Source organism: Corella eumyota, chromosome 7, assembly GCF_963082875.1.
Source record: "Corella eumyota chromosome 7, kaCorEumy4.1, whole genome shotgun sequence".
In the NCBI taxonomy this organism is placed as follows: Eukaryota; Metazoa; Chordata; class Ascidiacea; order Phlebobranchia; family Corellidae; genus Corella; species Corella eumyota.
In genome coordinates, this window is record NC_137496.1 from 8,289,839 (window position 1) to 8,303,345 (window position 13,507).

Genomic DNA, 13,507 nt, shown 5'->3' on the forward strand with positions numbered 1-13,507 from the left:
TGAGTACACCCCATCTCGTCCGATCTGGGAAGTTAAGCAACGTCGGGCCCGGTTAGTACTTGGATGGGTGACCGCCTGGGAATACCGGGTGTCGTAGGCATTTTATAAGTTTTATAGCATATTAGAAAGTACTTTATGTAGAAGTCATTTTTTATCAAAATTTTTGAAAATTAATATATTTGATATAACTTCTAAGGGACGCAAGTCATTTATTTTATTTTAAATATACACGGTTAATGATAAATGTGTTGGCTCACCACATCACGTTGAGTACACCCCATCTCGTCCGATCTGGGAAGTTAAGCAACGTCGGGCCCGGTTAGTACTTGGATGGGTGACCGCCTGGGAATACCGGGTGTCGTAGGCATTTTATAAGTTTTTTAGCATATTAGAAAGTACCTTATGTAGAAGTCATTTTTTATCAAAATTTTTGAAAATTAATATATTTGATATAACTGCTAAGGGACGCAAGTCATTTATTTTATTTTAAATATACACGGTTAATGATAAATGTGTTGGCTCACCACATCACATTGCCTACGACCATACCACGTTGAGTACACCCCATCTCGTCCGATCTGGGAAGTTAAGCAACGTCGGGCCCGGTTAGTACTTGGATGGGTGACCGCCTGGGAATACCGGGTGTCGTAGGCATTTTATAAGTTTTATAGCATATTAGAAAGTACTTTATGTAGAAGTCATTTTTTATCAAAATTTTTGAAAATTAATATATTTGATATAACTTCTAAGGGACGCAAGTCATTTATTTTATTTTAAATATACACGGTTAATGATAAATGTGTTGGCTCACCACATCACGTTGAGTACACCCCATCTCGTCCGATCTGGGAAGTTAAGCAACGTCGGGCCCGGTTAGTACTTGGATGGGTGACCGCCTGGGAATACCGGGTGTCGTAGGCATTTTATAAGTTTTATAGCATATTAGAAAGTACTTTATGTAGAAGTCATTTTTTATCAAAATTTTTGAAAACTAATATATTTGATATAATTGCTAAGCGACGCAAGTCATTTATTTTATTTTAAATATATACGGTTAATGATAAATGTGTTGGCTCACCACATCACATTGCCTACGACCATACCACGTTGAGTACACCCCATCTCGTCCGATCTGGGAAGTTAAGCAACGTCGGGCCCGGTTAGTACTTGGATGGGTGACCGCCTGGGAATACCGGGTGTCGTAGGCATTTAATAAGTTTTATAGCATATTAGAAAGTACTTTATGTAGAAGTCATTTTTTATCAAAATTTTTGAAAACTAATATATTTGATATAATTGCTTAGCGACGCAAGTCATTTATTTTATTTTAAATATACACGGTTAATGATAAATGTGTTGGCTCACCACATCACGTTAAGTACACCCCATCTCGTCCGATCTGGGAAGTTAAGCAACGTCGGGCCCGGTTAGTACTTGGATGGGTGACCGCCTGGGAATACCGGGTGTCGTAGGCATTTTATAAGTTTTATAGCATATTAGAAAGTACTTTATGTAGAAGTCATTTTTTATCAAAATTTTTGAAAACTAATATATTTGATATAATTGCTAAGCGACGCAAGTCATTTATTTTATTTTAAATATACACGGTTAATGATAAATGTGTTGGCTTACCACATCACATTGCCTACGACCATACCACGTTGAGTACACCCCATCTCGTCCGATCTGGGAAGTTAAGCAACGTCGGGCCCGGTTAGTACTTAGATGGGTGACCGCCTGGGAATACCGGGTGTCGTAGGCATTTTATAAGTTTTTTAGCATATTAGAAAGTACCTTATGTATAAGTCATTTTTATCGAAATTTTTGAAAATTAATATATTTGATATAATTGCTAGGCGACGCAAGTCATTTATTTTATTTTAAATATACCTGGGTAATGTTAAATGTGTTGGCACATCACATTGCCTACGACCATACCACGTTGAGTACACCCCATCTCGTCCGATCTGGGAAGTTAAGCAACGTCGGGCCCGGTTAGTACTTGGATGGGTGACCGCCTGGGAATACCGGGTGTCGTAGGCATTTTATAAGTTTTATAGCATATTAGAAAGTACTTTATGTAGAAGTCATTTTTTATCAAAATTTTTGAAAATTAATATATTTGATATAACTTCTAAGGGACGCAAGTCATTTATTTTATTTTAAATATACACGGTTAATGATAAATGTGTTGGCTCACCACATCACGTTGAGTACACCCCATCTCGTCCGATCTGGGAAGTTGAGCAACGTCGGGCCCGGTTAGTACTTGGATGGGTGACCGCCTGGGAATACCGGGTGTCGTAGGCATTTTATAAGTTTTATAGCATATTAGAAAGTACTTTATGTAGAAGTCATTTTTTATCAAAATTTTTGAAAACTAATATATTTGATATAATTGCTAAGCGACGCAAGTCATTTATTTTATTTTAAATATACACGGTTAATGATAAATGTGTTGGCTCACCACATCACATTGCCTACGACCATACCACGTTGAGTACACCCCATCTCGTCCGATCTGGGAAGTTAAGCAACGTCGGGCCCGGTTAGTACTTGGATGGGTGACCGCCTGGGAATACCGGGTGTCGTAGGCATTTAATAAGTTTTATAGCATATTAGAAAGTACTTTATGTAGAAGTCATTTTTTATCAAAATTTTTGAAAACTAATATATTTGATATAATTGCTTAGCGACGCAAGTCATTTATTTTATTTTAAATATACACGGTTAATGATAAATGTGTTGGCTCACCACATCACGTTAAGTACACCCCATCTCGTCCGATCTGGGAAGTTAAGCAACGTCGGGCCCGGTTAGTACTTGGATGGGTGACCGCCTGGGAATACCGGGTGTCGTAGGCATTTTATAAGTTTTATAGCATATTAGAAAGTACTTTATGTAGAAGTCATTTTTTATCAAAATTTTTGAAAACTAATATATTTGATATAATTGCTAAGCGACGCAAGTCATTTATTTTATTTTAAATATACACGGTTAATGATAAATGTGTTGGCTTACCACATCACATTGCCTACGACCATACCACGTTGAGTACACCCCATCTCGTCCGATCTGGGAAGTTAAGCAACGTCGGGCCCGGTTAGTACTTAGATGGGTGACCGCCTGGGAATACCGGGTGTCGTAGGCATTTTATAAGTTTTTTAGCATATTAGAAAGTACCTTATGTATAAGTCATTTTTATCGAAATTTTTGAAAATTAATATATTTGATATAATTGCTAGGCGACGCAAGTCATTTATTTTATTTTAAATATACCTGGGTAATGTTAAATGTGTTGGCACATCACATTGCCTACGACCATACCACGTTGAGTACACCCCATCTCGTCCGATCTGGGAAGTTAAGCAACGTCGGGCCCGGTTAGTACTTGGATGGGTGACCGCCTGGGAATACCGGGTGTCGTAGGCATTTTATAAGTTTTATAGCATATTAGAAAGTACTTTATGTAGAAGTCGTTTTTTATCAAAATTTTTGAAAATTAATATATTTGATATAACTTCTAAGGGACGCAAGTCATTTATTTTATTTTAAATATACACGGTTAATGATAAATGTGTTGGCTCACCACATCACGTTGAGTACACCCCATCTCGTCCGATCTGGGAAGTTAAGCAACGTCGGGCCCGGTTAGTACTTGGATGGGTGACCGCCTGGGAATACCCGGTGTCGTAGGCATTTTATAAGTTTTATAGCATATTAGAAAGTACTTTATGTAGAAGTCATTTTTTATCAAAATTTTTGAAAACTAATATATTTGATATAATTGCTAAGCGACGCAAGTCATTTATTTTATTTTAAATATACACGGTTAATGATAAATGTGTTGGCTCACCACATCACATTGCCTACGACCATACCACGTTGAGTACACCCCATCTCGTCCGATCTGGGAAGTTAAGCAACGTCGGGCCCGGTTAGTACTTGGATGGGTGACCGCCTGGGAATACCGGGTGTCGTAGGCATTTAATAAGTTTTATAGCATATTAGAAAGTACTTTATGTAGAAGTCATTTTTTATCAAAATTTTTGAAAACTAATATATTTGATATAATTGCTTAGCGACGCAAGTCATTTATTTTATTTTAAATATACACGGTTAATGATAAATGTGTTGGCTCACCACATCACGTTGAGTACACCCCATCTCGTCCGATCTGGGAAGTTAAGCAACGTCGGGCCCGGTTAGTACTTGGATGGGTGACCTCCTGGGAATACCGGGTGTCGTAGGCATTTTATAAGTTTTATAGCATATTAGAAAGTACTTTATGTAGAAGTCATTTTTTATCAAAATTTTTGAAAACTAATATATTTGATATAATTGCTAAGCGACGCAAGTCATTTATTTTATTTTAAATATACACGGTTAATGATAAATGTGTTGGCTTACCACATCACATTGCCTACGACCATACCACGTTGAGTACACCCCATCTCGTCCGATCTGGGAAGTTAAGCAACGTCGGGCCCGGTTAGTACTTGGATGGGTGACCGCCTGGGAATACCGGGTGTCGTAGGCATTTAATAAGTTTTATAGCATATTAGAAAGTACTTTATGTAGAAGTCATTTTTTATCAAAATTTTTGAAAACTAATATATTTGATATAATTGCTTAGCGACGCAAGTCATTTATTTTATTTTAAATATACACGGTTAATGATAAATGTGTTGGCTCACCACATCACGTTGAGTACACCCCATCTCGTCCGATCTGGGAAGTTAAGCAACGTCGGGCCCGGTTAGTACTTGGATGGGTGACCGCCTGGGAATACCGGGTGTCGTAGGCATTTTATAAGTTTTTTAGCATATTAGAAAGTACCTTATGTATAAGTCATTTTTATAGAAATTTTTGAAAATTAATATATTTGATATAATTGCTAGGCGACGCAAGTCATTTATTTTATTTTAAATATACACGTTCAATGATAAATGTGTTGGCACATCACATTGCCTACGACCATACCACGTTGAGTACACCCCATCTCGTCCGATCTGGGAAGTTAAGCAACGTCGGGCCCGGTTAGTACTTGGATGGGTGACCGCCTGGGAATACCGGGTGTCGTAGGCATTTTATAAGTTTTTTAGCATATTAGAAAGTACCTTATGTAGAAGTCATTTTTTATCAAAATTTTTGAAAATTAATATATTTGATATAACTGCTAAGGGACGCAAGTCATTTATTTTATTTTAAATATACACGGTTAATGATAAATGTGTTGGCTCACCACATCACATTGCCTACGACCATACCACGTTGAGTACACCCCATCTCGTCCGATCTGGGAAGTTAAGCAACGTCGGGCCCGGTTAGTACTTGGATGGGTGACCGCCTGGGAATACCGGGTGTCGTAGGCATTTTATAAGTTTTATAGCATATTAGAAAGTACTTTATGTAGAAGTCATTTTTTATCAAAATTTTTGAAAATTAATATATTTGATATAACTTCTAAGGGACGCAAGTCATTTATTTTATTTTAAATATACACGGTTAATGATAAATGTGTTGGCTCACCACATCACGTTGAGTACACCCCATCTCGTCCGATCTGGGAAGTTAAGCAACGTCGGGCCCGGTTAGTACTTGGATGGGTGACCGCCTGGGAATACCCGGTGTCGTAGGCATTTTATAAGTTTTATAGCATATTAGAAAGTACTTTATGTAGAAGTCATTTTTTATCAAAATTTTTGAAAACTAATATATTTGATATAATTGCTAAGCGACGCAAGTCATTTATTTTATTTTAAATATACACGGTTAATGATAAATGTGTTGGCTCACCACATCACATTGCCTACGACCATACCACGTTGAGTACACCCCATCTCGTCCGATCTGGGAAGTTAAGCAACGTCGGGCCCGGTTAGTACTTGGATGGGTGACCGCCTGGGAATACCGGGTGTCGTAGGCATTTAATAAGTTTTATAGCATATTAGAAAGTACTTTATGTAGAAGTCATTTTTTATCAAAATTTTTGAAAACTAATATATTTGATATAATTGCTTAGCGACGCAAGTCATTTATTTTATTTTAAATATACACGGTTAATGATAAATGTGTTGGCTCACCACATCACGTTGAGTACACCCCATCTCGTCCGATCTGGGAAGTTAAGCAACGTCGGGCCCGGTTAGTACTTGGATGGGTGACCGCCTGGGAATACCGGGTGTCGTAGGCATTTTATAAGTTTTATAGCATATTAGAAAGTACTTTATGTAGAAGTCATTTTTTATCAAAATTTTTGAAAACTAATATATTTGATATAATTGCTAAGCGACGCAAGTCATTTATTTTATTTTAAATATACACGGTTAATGATAAATGTGTTGGCTTACCACATCACATTGCCTACGACCATACCACGTTGAGTACACCCCATCTCGTCCGATCTGGGAAGTTAAGCAACGTCGGGCCCGGTTAGTACTTGGATGGGTGACCGCCTGGGAATACCGGGTGTCGTAGGCATTTAATAAGTTTTATAGCATATTAGAAAGTACTTTATGTAGAAGTCATTTTTTATCAAAATTTTTGAAAACTAATATATTTGATATAATTGCTTAGCGACGCAAGTCATTTATTTTATTTTAAATATACACGGTTAATGATAAATGTGTTGGCTCACCACATCACGTTGAGTACACCCCATCTCGTCCGATCTGGGAAGTTAAGCAACGTCGGGCCCGGTTAGTACTTGGATGGGTGACCGCCTGGGAATACCGGGTGTCGTAGGCATTTTATAAGTTTTTTAGCATATTAGAAAGTACCTTATGTATAAGTCATTTTTATAGAAATTTTTGAAAATTAATATATTTGATATAATTGCTAGGCGACGCAAGTCATTTATTTTATTTTAAATATACACGTTCAATGATAAATGTGTTGGCACATCACATTGCCTACGACCATACCACGTTGAGTACACCCCATCTCGTCCGATCTGGGAAGTTAAGCAACGTCGGGCCCGGTTAGTACTTGGATGGGTGACCGCCTGGGAATACCGGGTGTCGTAGGCATTTTATAAGTTTTTTAGCATATTAGAAAGTACCTTATGTAGAAGTCATTTTTTATCAAAATTTTTGAAAATTAATATATTTGATATAACTGCTAAGGGACGCAAGTCATTTATTTTATTTTAAATATACACGGTTAATGATAAATGTGTTGGCTCACCACATCACATTGCCTACGACCATACCACGTTGAGTACACCCCATCTCGTCCGATCTGGGAAGTTAAGCAACGTCGGGCCCGGTTAGTACTTGGATGGGTGACCGCCTGGGAATACCGGGTGTCGTAGGCATTTTATAAGTTTTATAGCATATTAGAAAGTACTTTATGTAGAAGTCATTTTTTATCAAAATTTTTGAAAATTAATATATTTGATATAACTTCTAAGGGACGCAAGTCATTTATTTTATTTTAAATATACACGGTTAATGATAAATGTGTTGGCTCACCACATCACGTTGAGTACACCCCATCTCGTCCGATCTGGGAAGTTAAGCAACGTCGGGCCCGGTTAGTACTTGGATGGGTGACCGCCTGGGAATACCGGGTGTCGTAGGCATTTTATAAGTTTTATAGCATATTAGAAAGTACTTTATGTAGAAGTCATTTTTTATCAAAATTTTTGAAAACTAATATATTTGATATAATTGCTAAGCGACGCAAGTCATTTATTTTATTTTAAATATACACGGTTAATGATAAATGTGTTGGCTCACCACATCACATTGCCTACGACCATACCACGTTGAGTACACCCCATCTCGTCCGATCTGGGAAGTTAAGCAACGTCGGGCCCGGTTAGTACTTGGATGGGTGACCGCCTGGGAATACCGGGTGTCGTAGGCATTTTATAAGTTTTTTAGCATATTAGAAAGTACCTTATGTATAAGTCATTTTTATAGAAATTTTTGAAAATTAATATATTTGATATAATTGCTAGGCGACGCAAGTCATTTATTTTATTTTAAATATACACGTTCAATGATAAATGTGTTGGCACATCACATTGCCTACGACCATACCACGTTGAGTACACCCCATCTCGTCCGATCTGGGAAGTTAAGCAACGTCGGGCCCGGTTAGTACTTGGATGGGTGACCGCCTGGGAATACCGGGTGTCGTAGGCATTTTATAAGTTTTTTAGCATATTAGAAAGTACCTTATGTAGAAGTCATTTTTTATCAAAATTTTTGAAAATTAATATATTTGATATAACTGCTAAGGGACGCAAGTCATTTATTTTATTTTAAATATACACGGTTAATGATAAATGTGTTGGCTCACCACATCACATTGCCTACGACCATACCACGTTGAGTACACCCCATCTCGTCCGATCTGGGAAGTTAAGCAACGTCGGGCCCGGTTAGTACTTGGATGGGTGACCGCCTGGGAATACCGGGTGTCGTAGGCATTTTATAAGTTTTATAGCATATTAGAAAGTACTTTATGTAGAAGTCATTTTTTATCAAAATTTTTGAAAATTAATATATTTGATATAACTTCTAAGGGACGCAAGTCATTTATTTTATTTTAAATATACACGGTTAATGATAAATGTGTTGGCTCACCACATCACGTTGAGTACACCCCATCTCGTCCGATCTGGGAAGTTAAGCAACGTCGGGCCCGGTTAGTACTTGGATGGGTGACCGCCTGGGAATACCCGGTGTCGTAGGCATTTTATAAGTTTTATAGCATATTAGAAAGTACTTTATGTAGAAGTCATTTTTTATCAAAATTTTTGAAAACTAATATATTTGATATAATTGCTAAGCGACGCAAGTCATTTATTTTATTTTAAATATACACGGTTAATGATAAATGTGTTGGCTCACCACATCACATTGCCTACGACCATACCACGTTGAGTACACCCCATCTCGTCCGATCTGGGAAGTTAAGCAACGTCGGGCCCGGTTAGTACTTGGATGGGTGACCGCCTGGGAATACCGGGTGTCGTAGGCATTTTATAAGTTTTTTAGCATATTAGAAAGTACCTTATGTATAAGTCATTTTTATAGAAATTTTTGAAAATTAATATATTTGATATAATTGCTAGGCGACGCAAGTCATTTATTTTATTTTAAATATACACGTTCAATGATAAATGTGTTGGCACATCACATTGCCTACGACCATACCACGTTGAGTACACCCCATCTCGTCCGATCTGGGAAGTTAAGCAACGTCGGGCCCGGTTAGTACTTGGATGGGTGACCGCCTGGGAATACCGGGTGTCGTAGGCATTTTATAAGTTTTTTAGCATATTAGAAAGTACCTTATGTAGAAGTCATTTTTTATCAAAATTTTTGAAAATTAATATATTTGATATAACTGCTAAGGGACGCAAGTCATTTATTTTATTTTAAATATACACGGTTAATGATAAATGTGTTGGCTCACCACATCACATTGCCTACGACCATACCACGTTGAGTACACCCCATCTCGTCCGATCTGGGAAGTTAAGCAACGTCGGGCCCGGTTAGTACTTGGATGGGTGACCGCCTGGGAATACCGGGTGTCGTAGGCATTTTATAAGTTTTATAGCATATTAGAAAGTACTTTATGTAGAAGTCATTTTTTATCAAAATTTTTGAAAATTAATATATTTGATATAACTTCTAAGGGACGCAAGTCATTTATTTTATTTTAAATATACACGGTTAATGATAAATGTGTTGGCTCACCACATCACGTTGAGTACACCCCATCTCGTCCGATCTGGGAAGTTAAGCAACGTCGGGCCCGGTTAGTACTTGGATGGGTGACCGCCTGGGAATACCGGGTGTCGTAGGCATTTTATAAGTTTTATAGCATATTAGAAAGTACTTTATGTAGAAGTCATTTTTTATCAAAATTTTTGAAAACTAATATATTTGATATAATTGCTAAGCGACGCAAGTCATTTATTTTATTTTAAATATACACGGTTAATGATAAATGTGTTGGCTCACCACATCACATTGCCTACGACCATACCACGTTGAGTACACCCCATCTCGTCCGATCTGGGAAGTTAAGCAACGTCGGGCCCGGTTAGTACTTGGATGGGTGACCGCCTGGGAATACCGGGTGTCGTAGGCATTTTATAAGTTTTTTAGCATATTAGAAAGTACCTTATGTATAAGTCATTTTTATAGAAATTTTTGAAAATTAATATATTTGATATAATTGCTAGGCGACGCAAGTCATTTATTTTATTTTAAATATACACGTTCAATGATAAATGTGTTGGCACATCACATTGCCTACGACCATACCACGTTGAGTACACCCCATCTCGTCCGATCTGGGAAGTTAAGCAACGTCGGGCCCGGTTAGTACTTGGATGGGTGACCGCCTGGGAATACCGGGTGTCGTAGGCATTTTATAAGTTTTTTAGCATATTAGAAAGTACCTTATGTAGAAGTCATTTTTTATCAAAATTTTTGAAAATTAATATATTTGATATAACTGCTAAGGGACGCAAGTCATTTATTTTATTTTAAATATACACGGTTAATGATAAATGTGTTGGCTCACCACATCACATTGCCTACGACCATACCACGTTGAGTACACCCCATCTCGTCCGATCTGGGAAGTTAAGCAACGTCGGGCCCGGTTAGTACTTGGATGGGTGACCGCCTGGGAATACCGGGTGTCGTAGGCATTTTATAAGTTTTATAGCATATTAGAAAGTACTTTATGTAGAAGTCATTTTTTATCAAAATTTTTGAAAATTAATATATTTGATATAACTTCTAAGGGACGCAAGTCATTTATTTTATTTTAAATATACACGGTTAATGATAAATGTGTTGGCTCACCACATCACGTTGAGTACACCCCATCTCGTCCGATCTGGGAAGTTAAGCAACGTCGGGCCCGGTTAGTACTTGGATGGGTGACCGCCTGGGAATACCGGGTGTCGTAGGCATTTTATAAGTTTTATAGCATATTAGAAAGTACTTTATGTAGAAGTCATTTTTTATCAAAATTTTTGAAAATTAATATATTTGATATAACTTCTAAGGGACGCAAGTCATTTATTTTATTTTAAATATACACGGTTAATGATAAATGTGTTGGCTCACCACATCACGTTGAGTACACCCCATCTCGTCCGATCTGGGAAGTTAAGCAACGTCGGGCCCGGTTAGTACTTGGATGGGTGACCGCCTGGGAATACCGGGTGTCGTAGGCATTTTATAAGTTTTTTAGCATATTAGAAAGTACCTTATGTAGAAGTCATTTTTTATCAAAATTTTTGAAAATTAATATATTTGATATAACTGCTAAGGGACGCAAGTCATTTATTTTATTTTAAATATACACGGTTAATGATAAATGTGTTGGCTCACCACATCACATTGCCTACGACCATACCACGTTGAGTACACCCCATCTCGTCCGATCTGGGAAGTTAAGCAACGTCGGGCCCGGTTAGTACTTGGATGGGTGACCGCCTGGGAATACCGGGTGTCGTAGGCATTTTATAAGTTTTATAGCATATTAGAAAGTACTTTATGTAGAAGTCATTTTTTATCAAAATTTTTGAAAATTAATATATTTGATATAACTTCTAAGGGACGCAAGTCATTTATTTTATTTTAAATATACACGGTTAATGATAAATGTGTTGGCTCACCACATCACGTTGAGTACACCCCATCTCGTCCGATCTGGGAAGTTAAGCAACGTCGGGCCCGGTTAGTACTTGGATGGGTGACCGCCTGGGAATACCGGGTGTCGTAGGCATTTTATAAGTTTTATAGCATATTAGAAAGTACTTTATGTAGAAGTCATTTTTTATCAAAATTTTTGAAAACTAATATATTTGATATAATTGCTAAGCGACGCAAGTCATTTATTTTATTTTAAATATACACGGTTAATGATAAATGTGTTGGCTCACCACATCACATTGCCTACGACCATACCACGTTGAGTACACCCCATCTCGTCCGATCTGGGAAGTTAAGCAACGTCGGGCCCGGTTAGTACTTGGATGGGTGACCGCCTGGGAATACCGGGTGTCGTAGGCATTTAATAAGTTTTATAGCATATTAGAAAGTACTTTATGTAGAAGTCATTTTTTATCAAAATTTTTGAAAACTAATATATTTGATATAATTGCTTAGCGACGCAAGTCATTTATTTTATTTTAAATATACACGGTTAATGATAAATGTGTTGGCTCACCACATCACGTTGAGTACACCCCATCTCGTCCGATCTGGGAAGTTAAGCAACGTCGGGCCCGGTTAGTACTTGGATGGGTGACCGCCTGGGAATACCGGGTGTCGTAGGCATTTTATAAGTTTTATAGCATATTAGAAAGTACTTTATGTAGAAGTCATTTTTTATCAAAATTTTTGAAAACTAATATATTTGATATAATTGCTAAGCGACGCAAGTCATTTATTTTATTTTAAATATACCTGGGTAATGTTAAATGTGTTGGCACATCACATTGCCTACGACCATACCACGTTGAGTACACCCCATCTCGTCCGATCTGGGAAGTTAAGCAACGTCGGGCCCGGTTAGTACTTGGATGGGTGACCGCCTGGGAATACCGGGTGTCGTAGGCATTTTATAAGTTTTATAGCATATTAGAAAGTACTTTATGTAGAAGTCATTTTTTATCAAAATTTTTGAAAATTAATATATTTGATATAACTTCTAAGGGACGCAAGTCATTTATTTTATTTTAAATATACACGGTTAATGATAAATGTGTTGGCTCACCACATCACGTTGAGTACACCCCATCTCGTCCGATCTGGGAAGTTAAGCAACGTCGGGCCCGGTTAGTACTTGGATGGGTGACCGCCTGGGAATACCGGGTGTCGTAGGCATTTTATAAGTTTTATAGCATATTAGAAAGTACTTTATGTAGAAGTCATTTTTTATCAAAATTTTTGAAAACTAATATATTTGATATAATTGCTAAGCGACGCAAGTCATTTATTTTATTTTAAATATACACGGTTAATGATAAATGTGTTGGCTCACCACATCACATTGCCTACGACCATACCACGTTGAGTACACCCCATCTCGTCCGATCTGGGAAGTTAAGCAACGTCGGGCCCGGTTAGTACTTGGATGGGTGACCGCCTGGGAATACCGGGTGTCGTAGGCATTTAATAAGTTTTATAGCATATTAGAAAGTACTTTATGTAGAAGTCATTTTTTATCAAAATTTTTGAAAACTAATATATTTGATATAATTGCTTAGCGACGCAAGTCATTTATTTTATTTTAAATATACACGGTTAATGATAAATGTGTTGGCTCACCACATCACGTTGAGTACACCCCATCTCGTCCGATCTGGGAAGTTAAGCAACGTCGGGCCCGGTTAGTACTTGGATGGGTGACCGCCTGGGAATACCGGGTGTCGTAGGCATTTTATAAGTTTTATAGCATATTAGAAAGTACTTTATGTAGAAGTCATTTTTTATCAAAATTTTTGAAAATTAATATA

The 13,507-nt window shown here is 37.5% G+C and overlaps 28 non-coding genes and 20 pseudogenes across 28 annotated transcripts; all 48 read left to right on the forward strand.

Annotated features, from left to right (window-relative positions):
* Positions 1-247: 247 nt before the first annotated feature.
* Positions 248-367, forward strand: LOC145761525 (5S ribosomal RNA; annotated as a pseudogene).
* A 168-nt stretch (positions 368-535) lies between these two features.
* Positions 536-654, forward strand: LOC145760906 (5S ribosomal RNA). The gene has a single exon (XR_014286891.1). It is a non-coding gene; the product is annotated as a 5S ribosomal RNA (ribosomal RNA).
* Positions 655-801: 147 nt separating this feature from the next.
* LOC145761526 (5S ribosomal RNA) lies at positions 802-921 on the forward strand (annotated as a pseudogene).
* Positions 922-1,089: 168 nt separating this feature from the next.
* On the forward strand, positions 1,090-1,208 carry LOC145760907 (5S ribosomal RNA). Its single transcript, XR_014286892.1, has one exon. It is a non-coding gene; the product is annotated as a 5S ribosomal RNA (ribosomal RNA).
* Positions 1,209-1,355: 147 nt separating this feature from the next.
* Positions 1,356-1,475, forward strand: LOC145761615 (5S ribosomal RNA; annotated as a pseudogene).
* Positions 1,476-1,643: 168 nt separating this feature from the next.
* LOC145760988 (5S ribosomal RNA) lies at positions 1,644-1,762 on the forward strand. The gene has a single exon (XR_014286969.1). It is a non-coding gene; the product is annotated as a 5S ribosomal RNA (ribosomal RNA).
* A 162-nt stretch (positions 1,763-1,924) lies between these two features.
* On the forward strand, positions 1,925-2,043 carry LOC145760908 (5S ribosomal RNA). The gene has a single exon (XR_014286893.1). It is a non-coding gene; the product is annotated as a 5S ribosomal RNA (ribosomal RNA).
* A 147-nt stretch (positions 2,044-2,190) lies between these two features.
* LOC145761625 (5S ribosomal RNA) lies at positions 2,191-2,310 on the forward strand (annotated as a pseudogene).
* Positions 2,311-2,478: 168 nt separating this feature from the next.
* Positions 2,479-2,597, forward strand: LOC145760910 (5S ribosomal RNA). The gene has a single exon (XR_014286895.1). It is a non-coding gene; the product is annotated as a 5S ribosomal RNA (ribosomal RNA).
* A 147-nt stretch (positions 2,598-2,744) lies between these two features.
* LOC145761616 (5S ribosomal RNA) lies at positions 2,745-2,864 on the forward strand (annotated as a pseudogene).
* A 168-nt stretch (positions 2,865-3,032) lies between these two features.
* On the forward strand, positions 3,033-3,151 carry LOC145760989 (5S ribosomal RNA). The gene has a single exon (XR_014286970.1). It is a non-coding gene; the product is annotated as a 5S ribosomal RNA (ribosomal RNA).
* A 162-nt stretch (positions 3,152-3,313) lies between these two features.
* On the forward strand, positions 3,314-3,432 carry LOC145760911 (5S ribosomal RNA). Its single transcript, XR_014286896.1, has one exon. It is a non-coding gene; the product is annotated as a 5S ribosomal RNA (ribosomal RNA).
* A 147-nt stretch (positions 3,433-3,579) lies between these two features.
* On the forward strand, positions 3,580-3,699 carry LOC145761315 (5S ribosomal RNA; annotated as a pseudogene).
* A 168-nt stretch (positions 3,700-3,867) lies between these two features.
* On the forward strand, positions 3,868-3,986 carry LOC145760912 (5S ribosomal RNA). Its single transcript, XR_014286897.1, has one exon. It is a non-coding gene; the product is annotated as a 5S ribosomal RNA (ribosomal RNA).
* Positions 3,987-4,133: 147 nt separating this feature from the next.
* LOC145761312 (5S ribosomal RNA) lies at positions 4,134-4,253 on the forward strand (annotated as a pseudogene).
* Positions 4,254-4,421: 168 nt separating this feature from the next.
* LOC145760913 (5S ribosomal RNA) lies at positions 4,422-4,540 on the forward strand. Its single transcript, XR_014286898.1, has one exon. It is a non-coding gene; the product is annotated as a 5S ribosomal RNA (ribosomal RNA).
* Positions 4,541-4,687: 147 nt separating this feature from the next.
* LOC145761527 (5S ribosomal RNA) lies at positions 4,688-4,807 on the forward strand (annotated as a pseudogene).
* Positions 4,808-4,969: 162 nt separating this feature from the next.
* On the forward strand, positions 4,970-5,088 carry LOC145760914 (5S ribosomal RNA). The gene has a single exon (XR_014286899.1). It is a non-coding gene; the product is annotated as a 5S ribosomal RNA (ribosomal RNA).
* A 168-nt stretch (positions 5,089-5,256) lies between these two features.
* Positions 5,257-5,375, forward strand: LOC145760915 (5S ribosomal RNA). The gene has a single exon (XR_014286900.1). It is a non-coding gene; the product is annotated as a 5S ribosomal RNA (ribosomal RNA).
* A 147-nt stretch (positions 5,376-5,522) lies between these two features.
* Positions 5,523-5,642, forward strand: LOC145761316 (5S ribosomal RNA; annotated as a pseudogene).
* Positions 5,643-5,810: 168 nt separating this feature from the next.
* Positions 5,811-5,929, forward strand: LOC145760916 (5S ribosomal RNA). Its single transcript, XR_014286901.1, has one exon. It is a non-coding gene; the product is annotated as a 5S ribosomal RNA (ribosomal RNA).
* Positions 5,930-6,076: 147 nt separating this feature from the next.
* LOC145761529 (5S ribosomal RNA) lies at positions 6,077-6,196 on the forward strand (annotated as a pseudogene).
* Positions 6,197-6,364: 168 nt separating this feature from the next.
* On the forward strand, positions 6,365-6,483 carry LOC145760917 (5S ribosomal RNA). Its single transcript, XR_014286902.1, has one exon. It is a non-coding gene; the product is annotated as a 5S ribosomal RNA (ribosomal RNA).
* A 147-nt stretch (positions 6,484-6,630) lies between these two features.
* LOC145761530 (5S ribosomal RNA) lies at positions 6,631-6,750 on the forward strand (annotated as a pseudogene).
* Positions 6,751-6,912: 162 nt separating this feature from the next.
* Positions 6,913-7,031, forward strand: LOC145760918 (5S ribosomal RNA). The gene has a single exon (XR_014286903.1). It is a non-coding gene; the product is annotated as a 5S ribosomal RNA (ribosomal RNA).
* A 168-nt stretch (positions 7,032-7,199) lies between these two features.
* LOC145760919 (5S ribosomal RNA) lies at positions 7,200-7,318 on the forward strand. Its single transcript, XR_014286904.1, has one exon. It is a non-coding gene; the product is annotated as a 5S ribosomal RNA (ribosomal RNA).
* A 147-nt stretch (positions 7,319-7,465) lies between these two features.
* On the forward strand, positions 7,466-7,585 carry LOC145761531 (5S ribosomal RNA; annotated as a pseudogene).
* A 168-nt stretch (positions 7,586-7,753) lies between these two features.
* Positions 7,754-7,872, forward strand: LOC145760922 (5S ribosomal RNA). The gene has a single exon (XR_014286906.1). It is a non-coding gene; the product is annotated as a 5S ribosomal RNA (ribosomal RNA).
* Positions 7,873-8,034: 162 nt separating this feature from the next.
* LOC145760923 (5S ribosomal RNA) lies at positions 8,035-8,153 on the forward strand. Its single transcript, XR_014286907.1, has one exon. It is a non-coding gene; the product is annotated as a 5S ribosomal RNA (ribosomal RNA).
* A 168-nt stretch (positions 8,154-8,321) lies between these two features.
* LOC145760924 (5S ribosomal RNA) lies at positions 8,322-8,440 on the forward strand. Its single transcript, XR_014286908.1, has one exon. It is a non-coding gene; the product is annotated as a 5S ribosomal RNA (ribosomal RNA).
* Positions 8,441-8,587: 147 nt separating this feature from the next.
* Positions 8,588-8,707, forward strand: LOC145761317 (5S ribosomal RNA; annotated as a pseudogene).
* Positions 8,708-8,875: 168 nt separating this feature from the next.
* On the forward strand, positions 8,876-8,994 carry LOC145760925 (5S ribosomal RNA). The gene has a single exon (XR_014286909.1). It is a non-coding gene; the product is annotated as a 5S ribosomal RNA (ribosomal RNA).
* A 162-nt stretch (positions 8,995-9,156) lies between these two features.
* On the forward strand, positions 9,157-9,275 carry LOC145760926 (5S ribosomal RNA). Its single transcript, XR_014286910.1, has one exon. It is a non-coding gene; the product is annotated as a 5S ribosomal RNA (ribosomal RNA).
* Positions 9,276-9,443: 168 nt separating this feature from the next.
* Positions 9,444-9,562, forward strand: LOC145760927 (5S ribosomal RNA). Its single transcript, XR_014286911.1, has one exon. It is a non-coding gene; the product is annotated as a 5S ribosomal RNA (ribosomal RNA).
* A 147-nt stretch (positions 9,563-9,709) lies between these two features.
* Positions 9,710-9,829, forward strand: LOC145761532 (5S ribosomal RNA; annotated as a pseudogene).
* A 168-nt stretch (positions 9,830-9,997) lies between these two features.
* On the forward strand, positions 9,998-10,116 carry LOC145760928 (5S ribosomal RNA). The gene has a single exon (XR_014286912.1). It is a non-coding gene; the product is annotated as a 5S ribosomal RNA (ribosomal RNA).
* A 162-nt stretch (positions 10,117-10,278) lies between these two features.
* LOC145760929 (5S ribosomal RNA) lies at positions 10,279-10,397 on the forward strand. Its single transcript, XR_014286913.1, has one exon. It is a non-coding gene; the product is annotated as a 5S ribosomal RNA (ribosomal RNA).
* A 168-nt stretch (positions 10,398-10,565) lies between these two features.
* LOC145760930 (5S ribosomal RNA) lies at positions 10,566-10,684 on the forward strand. The gene has a single exon (XR_014286914.1). It is a non-coding gene; the product is annotated as a 5S ribosomal RNA (ribosomal RNA).
* A 147-nt stretch (positions 10,685-10,831) lies between these two features.
* Positions 10,832-10,951, forward strand: LOC145761533 (5S ribosomal RNA; annotated as a pseudogene).
* A 147-nt stretch (positions 10,952-11,098) lies between these two features.
* On the forward strand, positions 11,099-11,218 carry LOC145761534 (5S ribosomal RNA; annotated as a pseudogene).
* Positions 11,219-11,386: 168 nt separating this feature from the next.
* On the forward strand, positions 11,387-11,505 carry LOC145760931 (5S ribosomal RNA). Its single transcript, XR_014286915.1, has one exon. It is a non-coding gene; the product is annotated as a 5S ribosomal RNA (ribosomal RNA).
* Positions 11,506-11,652: 147 nt separating this feature from the next.
* LOC145761536 (5S ribosomal RNA) lies at positions 11,653-11,772 on the forward strand (annotated as a pseudogene).
* Positions 11,773-11,940: 168 nt separating this feature from the next.
* On the forward strand, positions 11,941-12,059 carry LOC145760933 (5S ribosomal RNA). The gene has a single exon (XR_014286917.1). It is a non-coding gene; the product is annotated as a 5S ribosomal RNA (ribosomal RNA).
* A 147-nt stretch (positions 12,060-12,206) lies between these two features.
* On the forward strand, positions 12,207-12,326 carry LOC145761537 (5S ribosomal RNA; annotated as a pseudogene).
* Positions 12,327-12,489: 163 nt separating this feature from the next.
* Positions 12,490-12,608, forward strand: LOC145760934 (5S ribosomal RNA). Its single transcript, XR_014286918.1, has one exon. It is a non-coding gene; the product is annotated as a 5S ribosomal RNA (ribosomal RNA).
* Positions 12,609-12,755: 147 nt separating this feature from the next.
* LOC145761538 (5S ribosomal RNA) lies at positions 12,756-12,875 on the forward strand (annotated as a pseudogene).
* A 168-nt stretch (positions 12,876-13,043) lies between these two features.
* LOC145760935 (5S ribosomal RNA) lies at positions 13,044-13,162 on the forward strand. The gene has a single exon (XR_014286919.1). It is a non-coding gene; the product is annotated as a 5S ribosomal RNA (ribosomal RNA).
* Positions 13,163-13,309: 147 nt separating this feature from the next.
* Positions 13,310-13,429, forward strand: LOC145761539 (5S ribosomal RNA; annotated as a pseudogene).
* The last annotated feature ends 78 nt before the right edge of the window (positions 13,430-13,507 follow it).